General features: G+C 31.2%; 1 pseudogene; it reads left to right on the top strand.

Annotated features, from left to right (window-relative positions):
- The first annotated feature begins 6,330 nt into the window (after positions 1-6,330).
- Positions 6,331-6,673, top strand: LOC141555600 (large ribosomal subunit protein eL34-like; annotated as a pseudogene).
- Positions 6,674-12,276: the final 5,603 nt, after the last annotated feature.

The raw sequence follows: 12,276 nt of genomic DNA, 5'->3' as shown, positions 1-12,276 counted from the left end.
ACTGATATTCTAGAAAGAGGGGGAAATTGTCATTAAACAATTCAATGATCACCTTCTGAAAGAGATGCTACAATTTGGAACTATGCCCAAAAAGTTCTCAAACTGTGTATACCCTTTGACACAGCATTGCTGTTATTGGGAAATACTAAAGAGTGGAAAGGGACCTGTATGTGCCAAAATGTTTGTGGCAGCTCTTTTTGTGGTATCTAGAAACTGGAAGATGAATGGATGTCCATCAATTGGAGAATGGTTGGGTAAATTGTGGTATATGAAGGTTATGGAATATTATTGCTCTGTAAGAAATGACCAGCAGGAGGAATACAGAGAGGCTTGGAGAGACTTAAATCAACTGTTACTGAGTGAAATGAGCAGAACCAGAAGATCACTATACAGTTCAACAATACTGTATGAGGATGTATTCTGATGGAAGTGGAAATCTTCAACATAAAGAAGATCCAACTCACTTCCAGTTGATCAATGATGGACAGAAATAACTATACCCAGAGAAGGAACACTGGGAAGCAAATGTAAATTGTTAGCACTACTGTCTATCTACCCAGGTTACTTATACCTTCGGAAGCTAATACTTAATGTGCAACAAGAAAATGGTATTTACACACATATATTGTATCTAGGTTATATTGTAACACATGTAAAATGTATGGGATTACCTGCCATCGGGGGGAGGGAGTGGAGGGAGGGAGGGGATAATTTGGAAAAATGAATAAAAACAAAATAAATAAATAAAAATTAAAAAAAAAAAAGAAAGAGATGCTACAAGAAAACATTGTTGTCAAACTTAAGTACTACAAAATCTAAAAGAAAATACTCCAACATGCCAGTCAAAAACAATTCAAATATCAAAGAGAAACATTCAGTATTAGTTAGGATCTACAGCTTCTACAATAAAGGGTCAAAGGCCTGGAATACCATATTCATAAGGTAAAGGGCCTAGGTTAAGACCAAGAATTAACTACCTAGAAAGACTTGGCATCCTCTTTCAGGGGATTTGATGGAGCTTCAATGAAAGAAGAGACTTTTAATAATTTCTATTGAAAAAATCAGAACCAAGTAGAATTAGATAGTAATAGATTAGCTAATAGTGGGGAGGGTAACATAAATATCATTAAAGACTTGGTGAAAAGAGACAACAAAAACATAAAAGGGGAGAAACATTGTTTGGAGGGAAATATAGAGTTTATAACCATAACTCTTAATTTGAGTGGGATTCATTCTCCCACAAAAAAAAAAAAAAAAAAAAAAAAAAAAGTGAATAACAGAATGGATTAAGAATCCTACAATATGTTGTTGTTGTTTTTTTTTTCAAGAAACACATTTGACCCAGAAAGACACATATACAATAAAGGTAAAATGTTGGAATATTGGAATGGTGGGTATTATGCTTCAACTGAAGTACAAAAAACAAACAAACAAACAAACAATCAGGAGTAGCAAAATTCCATCATTTCTTTCTTGTTTATTTTGTGGTTAGATTTGTCTGATTGAGGTCTCCCAGTAATACTGAATTGTTGTATATTTCTTCCTGTAACTGGCTTAAAATCTTCTCTAGCAATTTGCTGCATACATTTAATATTATTACTAATTCATTGCTCACAGTATACTTTATGAAGATGTACTTTCCTTCCTTATCTCTTTTAATAGGACCTATTTTTATTTTTTACTTCATCTGACATCAGAATTTCTACTCCCAATTTTTTTTTGTACTTCAGCAAAAGCATAATACATCATTTTCTTAGTAGTATGTGGCACCTTCACAAAAATTAATTTTGTATTAGGGCATAAAAACATCACAATCAAATATAGAAAGAAAGAAATAGTAAATGCTTTCTTTTCATAGCATGATGCAATTATATATATATATATATATATATATACATATATATATGTGTGTGTATGTGTGTGCATATATATATACATATATATATATATATATGCATATATATATATGCATATATATATATGCATATATATATATATGCATATATATATATGCATATATATATGCATATATATATATGCATATATGCATATATATATGCATATATATATATATATATGCATATATATATGCATATATATATATGCATATATATATATATATGCATATATATATATATATGCATATATATATATATATATGAAAACCTATGGGATGAAACCAAAACAATTTTCAGGGGAAATTTTATATCTCTACGTAGCTACATAAATAAAATAGAGAATGAGGAAATGAATGAATTGAGGATGTAACTAAAAAGGTTAGAAAAAGTAAATTAAAATTAAAAACCCCCAATTCAATACCAAATTAGAAATTCTACAACTTATTCAAGTCCTCTTTTATATAGACACTACTTACTATTTTAAGGAAGCCTCTCTTTTCTCCTATATTCTCTGGTGTTTCTAATAGTAATGGGTGCTGTTTTTTTTTTTTTTTTTGTTTTTTTTTTTTTTGTCAAAAGCTTTTTCTGCATCTATTGAGATTACCATATGATTTCTGTTTGTTTTATTATACATATATATATATAGTATATGTAAACAAGAGAACCATTATCTCATCAATCACACTGAGTAAACGCCCTGTTGTAAGTATCCTTGTTTCAAGTTTACTTTTCCAGAGTTCAGGCCCTCTACAATATTATAAAGCAGCAGTCATCAAAACCATTTGTTACTGTCTAAGAATTAGAATGATGCTGAAGTCAGGAGGACCTGAATTTAAATCTGGCCTCAGACACTTAACACTTTTTAGCTGTGTGACTCAAGGCAAGTCATTTAACCACAATTTCCTCAGCAAGAAAAAAAAAAATTAGAATGATAGATCATGGAATAGATTAGATACGCATGACAAAATCAATAATTAAGAGCTATAACAATCTAGTATTTGATAATCCCAAAACTCCAGCTTCTTAAATAAGAACCCACTATTTAACAAAAAAAAAAAAATATTGCTTGCAAAAAGTGGGTAATAATGTCAAAAATGCAACATAGATATATATCTTACACCTCATACCAAAATAAAGTCAAAATAGGTACATGATTTGGTCATAAAGGATGTTACCATAAATAAAATAGGGGAACAAAGCATAATTTGCCTATCAGATCTTTGGAGAAGGGAAGGATTTATGACCAAAGAAGGAGTAGTAGACATTATGAAAGGCAAAACGGGCAACTTTGATTGCATCAAATTAAAAAAGATTTTGTAAAAATAAAACCAATAAAAATAATATTAAAAAAGAAATGCAAAGCTGGGGAAAAAGCTTTACAGCCAATATTTTGGATAAAGATCTCACTTCTAAGTTATATAAAGAACTGTGTCAAATTTATTAGAATATAATTCATTCCCCGATTGTAAGTAATCACATGATATGAACAGACAATTTTCAGATGACAAAATTAAAGCTACCTATTGTTATATGAAGAACTGTTCTAAAAACTATTGATTAGAATAATGGAAATTAAAACAACTCTGAGACACCAATTCATACATCTCAGCTTTGCTAGGATGACAGGAAAACATTTTGCCTGACATTGCCTCATTTTATGAATCTCCTTTGGGAATTATGTGATTGAGAAAATTTTTTGTCTCTCATTTCAGAGCATGTATATATATTCTGCTTCCAGTTTTCTTACTGCAAAAGGCAAGAAGAGATGAAATCCCTTTTTTTCTTTGAGACCAATGAAAGAAAAACTATAAGCCTCTGAGTGGGAAGAGAGAGTGGTAGCAGAAACAAAAATTTCAATTATTTGCTCCTTGTCTCCAGTTATATTTTCTTCACCCTCTGCACCACCAAAGGCAACCATGTGATATTGGATCCTAGTGCTTTCTCAGTTTTGGCTTCTCTAATCTATATTTTTTGTCATTTTAGATGAATGAGTATCAAAAAGAGAATAGGTTATTATATGAACTTTTGAGCTTAGAAATCTTAGAAAAGTCATGCTATTTTACCTCTGCCACCTAAGCTAGTAGCAAAAGAGGACAAATCTAATGAGGTGGTGAGTTGGTTGTGAAACATAGGAGTACTTCTCCAGCTGAGGAGACATATTAAAGTGAAGAAGTGATAATATTGGCCTATGTATCATCCAGATGTGAACATGGGGGAGGGAAGAGGAAGGTATGTAGTCATCACTTCATATTTAATCCACTCTCTTCAAAGACTCAATTGGGAAGGGAAAGCATACAGACAGTAGGAAGTTATAACTTAGCTCTTGTTTTATTTTCTCAGTAAAAACTCTTTATTAAAAACAAACAAAACATCTCCAAAACTAACTGGTGCTAATTGGTTAAATCATATTCTAGAAATATTAATTGGCAATTGATATAGGAGGAACCCATCAATTTGGGAATTTTGGAATAAATCATTAAGTCTCTCCTATCCCCTTAGGGTTAGCCATAAAGACTTGAGAATAGCAGTAGCCAGCTGAGCCCTGCTGATCCAATCTGCTAGTTTGAGTGTTTTTAAGAGTACAGTACAAGTGTTTGTAATAACTTTCAAAATTCCAACTCTGACTCAAAGCAAAAAAAAAAAATTTTAATTAAAAATAAATTTACTTTTCATAAATATCATTATGCATATCTTTATGTAAGATCACATGGTATATCACTGAAAATAAAGCAATGAGGAAAAGGCAGAAATTTCTACTTTGTGCTTTTGCTTTGTTTTCTGGACACTTCTATGCCTCTCCAAAATGATGCAGAAATGACAAATGAGAAGTTCAATTTAAAGTTTCTCTTTCAAACCCTGTTTTTTGTCTACTTCTTTTTTGGCAAGGGGACAAAGATATCTCTAAAGTATATCTCTTCATTGTTGGAGGATTCCAATATCTTCAATCTCTAAGCCAAATCAAGTTTTTGATAAGGGTTCTGTTCTCTTTCAAGAAACAGGTCTGCACAGAATCACAAAGATCATGCCCATTAGTAATAAACATATTATCTTCTAACTCAAGACAAAATATTTATTGTTGCCTAAGTGAAGAAGTAAAGCATTAATGTACCACCATCATTATCCCCCCTCCACCCAATTCCAAATAGCTAAAAAGTAGTAACAAGATGTCAATAGCTAATTACAGCACATGAGGATCTCTTTCTGGAATGCAAGTTCAATGTCCAAGATTTCAAATGAGCAAAAATAGAATTAATTAAGCTTCTGTTTTCATAAGCTTAAGACACTATTATGTGATACATCACTGATTTAAAGTGATTTCAACTGACTTTTTGTAGCATATAGTTTTCAAAAAGAAAATAGGGTTAGTTGGAATTTCCTTTAAAGAATGAATAACACAAAAGGCACCAGATGATTTTTTTAACTTACCTCTCCTGGATGGGATAAGTGTGCTACAATATATAATATGGGCAATACTAAAAGATAATTCAGTACTTGCTGAAGAGGATTGATTAACTGTACATTCATCTTAATGAAAATCCACCTTTCGAAAAGGATGGCAGAATCTGGTATCATTAAACTTGTAAAGACTGTTCAAGGGTAAAGAATAAAAGTTTAATTTGATGGAGTAAATTAAAACAGAACAATGAATGTTGGCTGTGTGAGGAGGCACTCAGGTTTTTCAATTAAAAATCTATCTCCAGTATTAACCCATGGTTACTTTTGCTCAGTGTAAACAATACTATCTGCATATATTTTCCACCTAAAGGACTCAAAACACTCTGCACATCTCTATAGAGGAATAAAATTAACTTAATAATATAATCAGATAAGTATATATATATATATATATATATATATATATATATACATATTTCTTGCTTATATTTGCTATATTGAGGTTAAATGGTCTCAAGGTCACTGTAGGTTTTTAATACAACTTAAAAATGGAAAAATGGAAGGACAACAAACTTAGAGAGATCACTGAAACATCACTGAAATGATGATATTAAAATCATGCTTATTGTATCCAGTGTGAATGTTCTTGTCTTTTATATAGTTTGCAAATCTTTTATTCTATCTAATATATCTATGTATTTATATAATGGCAGTCATTGTCTTGAGTGCTAGAGATGACATGTTTCTTAACATTTATTAATGGAGGATCAAAATTGTGTGGATATTTAGAATGAGTAAGAATGAGGAACCCAGGATGATATTGAATTTGCAAACAAAGGGACTTAGGAAAATGTTGTGTACTGTATCATAATGTTTAAGCTTTGGGGATGGATTGGATATAATATAATGTTATGTTTTGTACATGATGAAGTTCAGATTCTTAGGCGATGTCTTGCAATAAATGTCCCATGCCAAGAAGCATTTATTTATATATTTTTTTCTTATTTCTCTGGAATGGAGCTTAAAGAAATTAAAAATGATTCAGTGTCTGAGATATCACAATAGCTTATTCTACAATATAGCTTCCAACAAAACTTGACTGTCATGAACCCTAGATAATAGAATTATTTACTTTTTTAACAAGAAAGTTGGAAAAGTACCAAAATCAGCTTGGGATGTGTGCCCAGGAAGACTTAGAAGTCTTGGTTCAGTGAATCCTAAAATTGTTTTTGAGGCTATCAAAGACAAAAAAGCATGTCATTAGAGTTTATAGTAGCTCTATGGTTCTTATGTGTGGCCATGCCTGGATCAAACATGATTTCCTTATAGAGGAACAGAAAATTGTTTTAAACTTGTTTATCGCACAAAAACAGAATTAAAAAAAAGTAAAAAACATTTTTAAATAAAAAAATTAATATTAGGAATAAAAGGAAATATTTATTAAGCACTTACTACATGATAATCAGTGTGATGTTGTTGGAAATGTGAAATTGGAGTTCAGGAATGACTAGAGATTATTATAGAAATTGGGAATCATAGACATGAAGATGGTTATTAGATTCATGGTAGTTAATGGTGAGATGGGGATAGAGAGACAGAGACACATAGTTATGGGAAGCCAGACAGTGACAGAGATGAGTTCTAATGTGCTACCATATATACCCTCACTTTTAACATGCAAGATTTGGATAAAGAAACTGACAAGGTGCAAGACCAGTATCCCAAAAATCTGGAGAAGAGAGAGCATCCAGGAGAAGAAAATGTACACCAATATCAAAAGCTGATTAGAGATCAAAAATGCTATTGAGAGTTAAAGAGGATAAGAGTTGTGAAGAGACCATCTGATTTGGCAGTTAGAATAATGAATATTTTGGTGAGAGAAGTTTTGGTTGAGTAATGAGGTGTGATGCCAGTTTTTAGAGAGTAAAGAAGGAGTGGAAAGGAAGAGGTTTCAAGTATAGACACTTTTTTTTCCAAGAAGCTTAGCACTTTCACAATTAGATTATTTCCATAGTGATCAGTTGAAATGTTTTCATTCAGTTTAACTTAAATGAAATGCTGAATGTTAATCATTTGACTTTTTAATTTTGCATTTTTAGTCCAATCCATAGATAAAAGGAATTCCCATTATAACATATATAACAATTTGTTTCCAGTTTCTGATAGAAGACTTCCAAGGGAAAAAAAAAATCATCTCTTGAGGCAGGTCATTAGGATAAGCTGTCCAGGAGTTCCTTTGTTTTTATTTTTTGAATACACTATTCTATTCCCTTCCTTAATTTCTTTTACCTACAGAATAGCCATGGATTTATTTGATTTGGCTTTCTCTTATTTCCAAAATTTTTTCATCTATATTCCTTGATGCTTTCAAATTGTGTTGTTTGTTATTGAAATGGTAAAATCTAATTTCTACATTCCTTTCAGTTCTCTTTACTCATAACCCTACTCTTATTCCCTGGGTTTTTGAAGTGTTTGGCATTTTCTTCTCTGTGTTCAAAAGTGGTAGGTGGTTTAAATGTATTATTTCCTTTCAGCCATTCAGGTATTTTGATATATACTATTCTTGTAGGATGCTTTTTATCTTTTTTATTTCCTCACACCTTGTTTTTGGCTTGGTTAACATTCATGTGTTGTTTTAAGGTAAATGTCTTTCACTTCTCTTTTGCCATTTATATTTCCTTTCCTGCATTTCCAAATTGGTTGTTATATTTTTCAAAGTCTCTATATCTTTGGATTAGGTTGCACTAATGAAATAGGGAATTAATGAGTGTAGGGATTTTTACCCCACTAAAATTTCAAATCACAATCCTGTAATATTCCTTAGAATTACTATGACTGCTGTATGATATAAATTGATTAATTGGGGCACTGAGCGAAATTTCTTAAATAAGTAAAGTTTCTGTTTTGTTGTTGTTTTTGTTTTTTTTTTTTTCCCATGAGTTTATATGTGAAATGTTTCTGTCTATTCCATTTTATCTTGTGGATTCTGTTTCAATTACTCAGTATTATGTAGGTCCATTTTTAAAATGATCTATTTGGGGTGGAGATGTTGACAGAAAACAACTGTTCCATCTTGATGATCATATGATTCTCTACTTTTATTTTTACAAAGTTTCAATTTTATTTTATTTCTCCACTTGAAACTTCATTTCATTCCTTCACAGTTTTCTGCTACACACCTGATTCACATAGTTTGGCAGAAGATTGTTTTGTTTCAGAAAATATGTCCTAGTTTAGCTCAGCTGAAATCCTAGTTCCATGGGATAATGAAGTGAACTTTAAAAATCAAAACTTGAGACATGAAGTTTTGTCAGATTTTCTGGTATTACATTTGAAATAAAATTTAGTGCTTGTTTTGTGAGTCTTTTCTTTCTTTTAACATGTGTAATGCAACTTTTGAATTTTCTGTCTTGTTACATACCCTATTTCATGTACTTATGTCATACATATATATACACATATATATGTATATATATACACATATATATGTATATGTATATGTATATACTGTCAATTCAGCTCAGTAAACAAGGATTTAACTTTTGGAAATAACAAACATATAATACAAATACAATCATATGTAATTAAATGTACATATGATATATGTATGGAAGTAAGCATATGTATTTATATTGAAATATATGTATATGTATTAATATTGAAATAATTCCATCATTTGTGTCATTTTAGAAGAAAATGTTTCTTTTGAAATTAAGCAATCTTTTTTTTTAATTTGAGGAATAATCTGCTTACAAAACTTAATTTTAATTGCTTTATTTAAAAACTTTATTGGATCACTAGATGTCACAATGTGTAAAGGGCAGAACTCTGGAGAAGTATACTTGAAAGAATGTGTTAACTCAGTAGAATTGATAAGGCAATGGTTATCTAATTTAGCAAGGTGATTAAAAGTTCTCTAGTTCAGAATGATTGCTTTAATGTTACAACAAAGTGTTAACTCAGTGGAATTAAGAAATGATTCTCTAGTTTACATGTACTTAGTACTTAGTATAGTTCTAAAAGTTCATGACTATTCTACAAGATGATGTACTTATAACAGTATATAAGAGCTAACAAGGACTGGAAGACATATATGCCATCTTTGATCAGCTTTGTGCTTGGTCTCCTGCATGTCCTCCACTGAACCAACACACATTCTAGAGGGCCTCCTGAAAGCTAGCCCTGGTCCCAGGCAAGGAGAAAAATTGTGAAGGAGACAATGAAGAGTTTTGGACTTTGTCCCTGGCCTCAGTTTCCTTAGCTGTAAAATCAGCTGGAAAAGGAAGTGGCAAAACATTCTTCATCTTTATTACTATTAATAACAACAGTGCCTTAAGGTAATGTTGAATTTCCTTTTAAAAAGAAATTATTTTTTGAAAGGTCCCTATGTTAAAGAGGAAGAAAAACTCCAACAGGAAAAACAAAAACAAAAAAATAAATGTAGGTGTTTAGAATCCTAAATTCTAGCTCTAGTCCTAAGCCTCGTCTAATAAGAACATAATATAAATTCTTTAAGGTTGATGTTTTTTTGAGAAAGAGAGAACAAGTGAAAAATTATTCCATCTAAATAATGAGAATAAAAAAAAGGTTGGATTGTTTGTCATGAATTTATCTCTTTTTAAAAATTTCTTATACTTAAAGAATTATTCATTTTAGATTTATTCCCTCATGATACATTTTGAAGATATTTAATTAAATTTAGTAATTTATATATAACCTGTGGCTAATTATACCAGGTTTAGGGCTTACATAAAGTAGGCCTAGTCTATGAGGCTACGTAACAAAATACTTTATCTCTAGCTCATATAATTCCTACCCAAAGTTTTTCCTCTGGGAAATTTAAGAATAAAGCTAAAATTACTTATTCTTAGGTCTCCAAAGATGTGGATAAAAGTCTTCCTACATTCCATATAAGAATTCAAAATACATGCACAATAAATATAGGTGAGCCTTTATTCTCACCTACAAAAGAAAAATATCAAACAACTTAGATGAATCACAATAGTTTTCTAACCATTTGATAGTATATCTTTTTTTCTTTTCTAATGAGTTTTGATTCCTCCCCTTTTTTTTACCCCACTTTCAGAGATCCAGAGTCAACTGACAGTTGTAGAAGATGATAAAAGCTTCTTAATTTCATTTCTTTATCCATTGGTATTTTTTCCTTTTGGGATGCTTTTATTTATCCAGAAGGTTAGTTTCCAGGACCTTTTCCCCTTTTTCTAAAAGCTTATCACTTTGATTTTATTTAGAATATTAGGTTCTAGAACAATTAATATGGGGGTTTTATATATAGGCATCTCTGAAGTTTGTACTTATCAGGAATTTTTTTTATCTTTTGCTCTTCAGAATATTGTGATTATTTATATCCAGAAATTTGATTTTAAAAAATCCCCATTCATCACTCTAGGAATCTATGATTCAGGAATTTTTAGGCCATGTAGGTTATATATAATTTCTTTGACCTTTTTCTCAAGGCAGTCATTGAGCCTCTTGGAGAAAGAAGCAATGCTCAGGTGCCAGCTTCAGAAAACCCATTCTAGGTCCAAAGTTCACTGCTTTCCTAAGGGAAAAAGCAGAAAATGAAGAGTACTTATTTTGTGGTATAGGCTCAGCATAGAGGTCATTTCCTCCTACAACATTCCATCCTTCAATACTTTAACCCAATAAACAGCAACATAAAATTATGTCCATGTATTTTGTATAGAGACAGAGTAAAATCCTAAATGAAACTTCATCAAGGTTTTTCAAGTAGGTATGTTTGTATGTATGTGTGTGTATTTTTCTAAGAATAGAATAGAAGATATCTGTATTGAATATGTTTTATATTATATGGGGAAAATGATCCATCTTTTGTCATTTTTGTTTGTCTATAATAGCATTAACCCTGATCTGGTTGTAATTTCTTTTAACTCTCTAATCTCCCCTAAAATACTGGGTATTTTATATTCTTCAATATCAATTTCTTTAATGGATCCACAATTTCATCACTGTGGCTACAGACTCCAGAAGTTTATAGGACTGGACACCCATTTCTCATTTTATGTACTTTTGATCCATATTCTCCCATAAAACCTCCATGGATATACAAGTATTTATTATAGTAGGTGTCTTCTGTGGGTTTTTAACATTTGGATGTACCCATAAAGTATCTGTATAGTTCCTCTGTTTTCTCTTGCTTCTGACAAATGACTGGCCCATCTCATTTTCTTTTTTTTTTTTTTTTTTTTTTTTTTTTATTTTATTTTATATATATATATATATTTTATTTTATTTTTTTTTAAATTTTTTTATTATATATATATATATATCTTATAATATTATCCCTTGTATTCATTTTTCCAAATTACCCCCCCTCCCTTATTCCCTCCCCCCGACGACAGGCAATACCATACATTTTACATGTGTTACAATATAGTCTAAGTACAATACATGTGTGTGAATATCATTTTCTTGTTGCACAATAAACATTAGAATCCGAAGGTACATGCAACCTGGGCAGACAGATATTAGTGCTAACAATTTACATTCCCCTCCCAGTGTTTCTTCTCTGGGTGTAGCTACCTCTGTCCATCATTGATCAACTGGAAGTGAGTTGGATCTTCTTTATGTTGAAGATTTCCACTTCCATCAGAATACATCCTCATACAGTATCGTTGTTGAAGTATACAGTGATCTTCTGGTTCTGCTCATTTCACTCAGCATCAGTTGATTTAAGTCTCTCCAACCCTCTCTGTATTCCTCCTGCTGGTCATTTCTTACTGAGCAATAATATTCCATAACTTTCATATACCATAATTTACCCAACCATTCTCCAACTGATGGACATCCATTCATCTTCCAGTTTCTAGCTACAACAAAAAGAGCTGCCACAAACATTTTGGCACATATATGTCTCTTTCCGCTCTTTAGTATTTCTTTGGGATATAATCCCAGTAGTAGCGCTGCTGGGTCAAAGGGTATGCACAGTTTGATAACTTTT

Source organism: Sminthopsis crassicaudata, chromosome 1 (genome assembly GCF_048593235.1).
Source record: "Sminthopsis crassicaudata isolate SCR6 chromosome 1, ASM4859323v1, whole genome shotgun sequence".
NCBI classification, from domain to species: Eukaryota; Metazoa; Chordata; class Mammalia; order Dasyuromorphia; family Dasyuridae; genus Sminthopsis; species Sminthopsis crassicaudata.
This window is presented reverse-complemented; position numbering and strand designations above follow the sequence as displayed.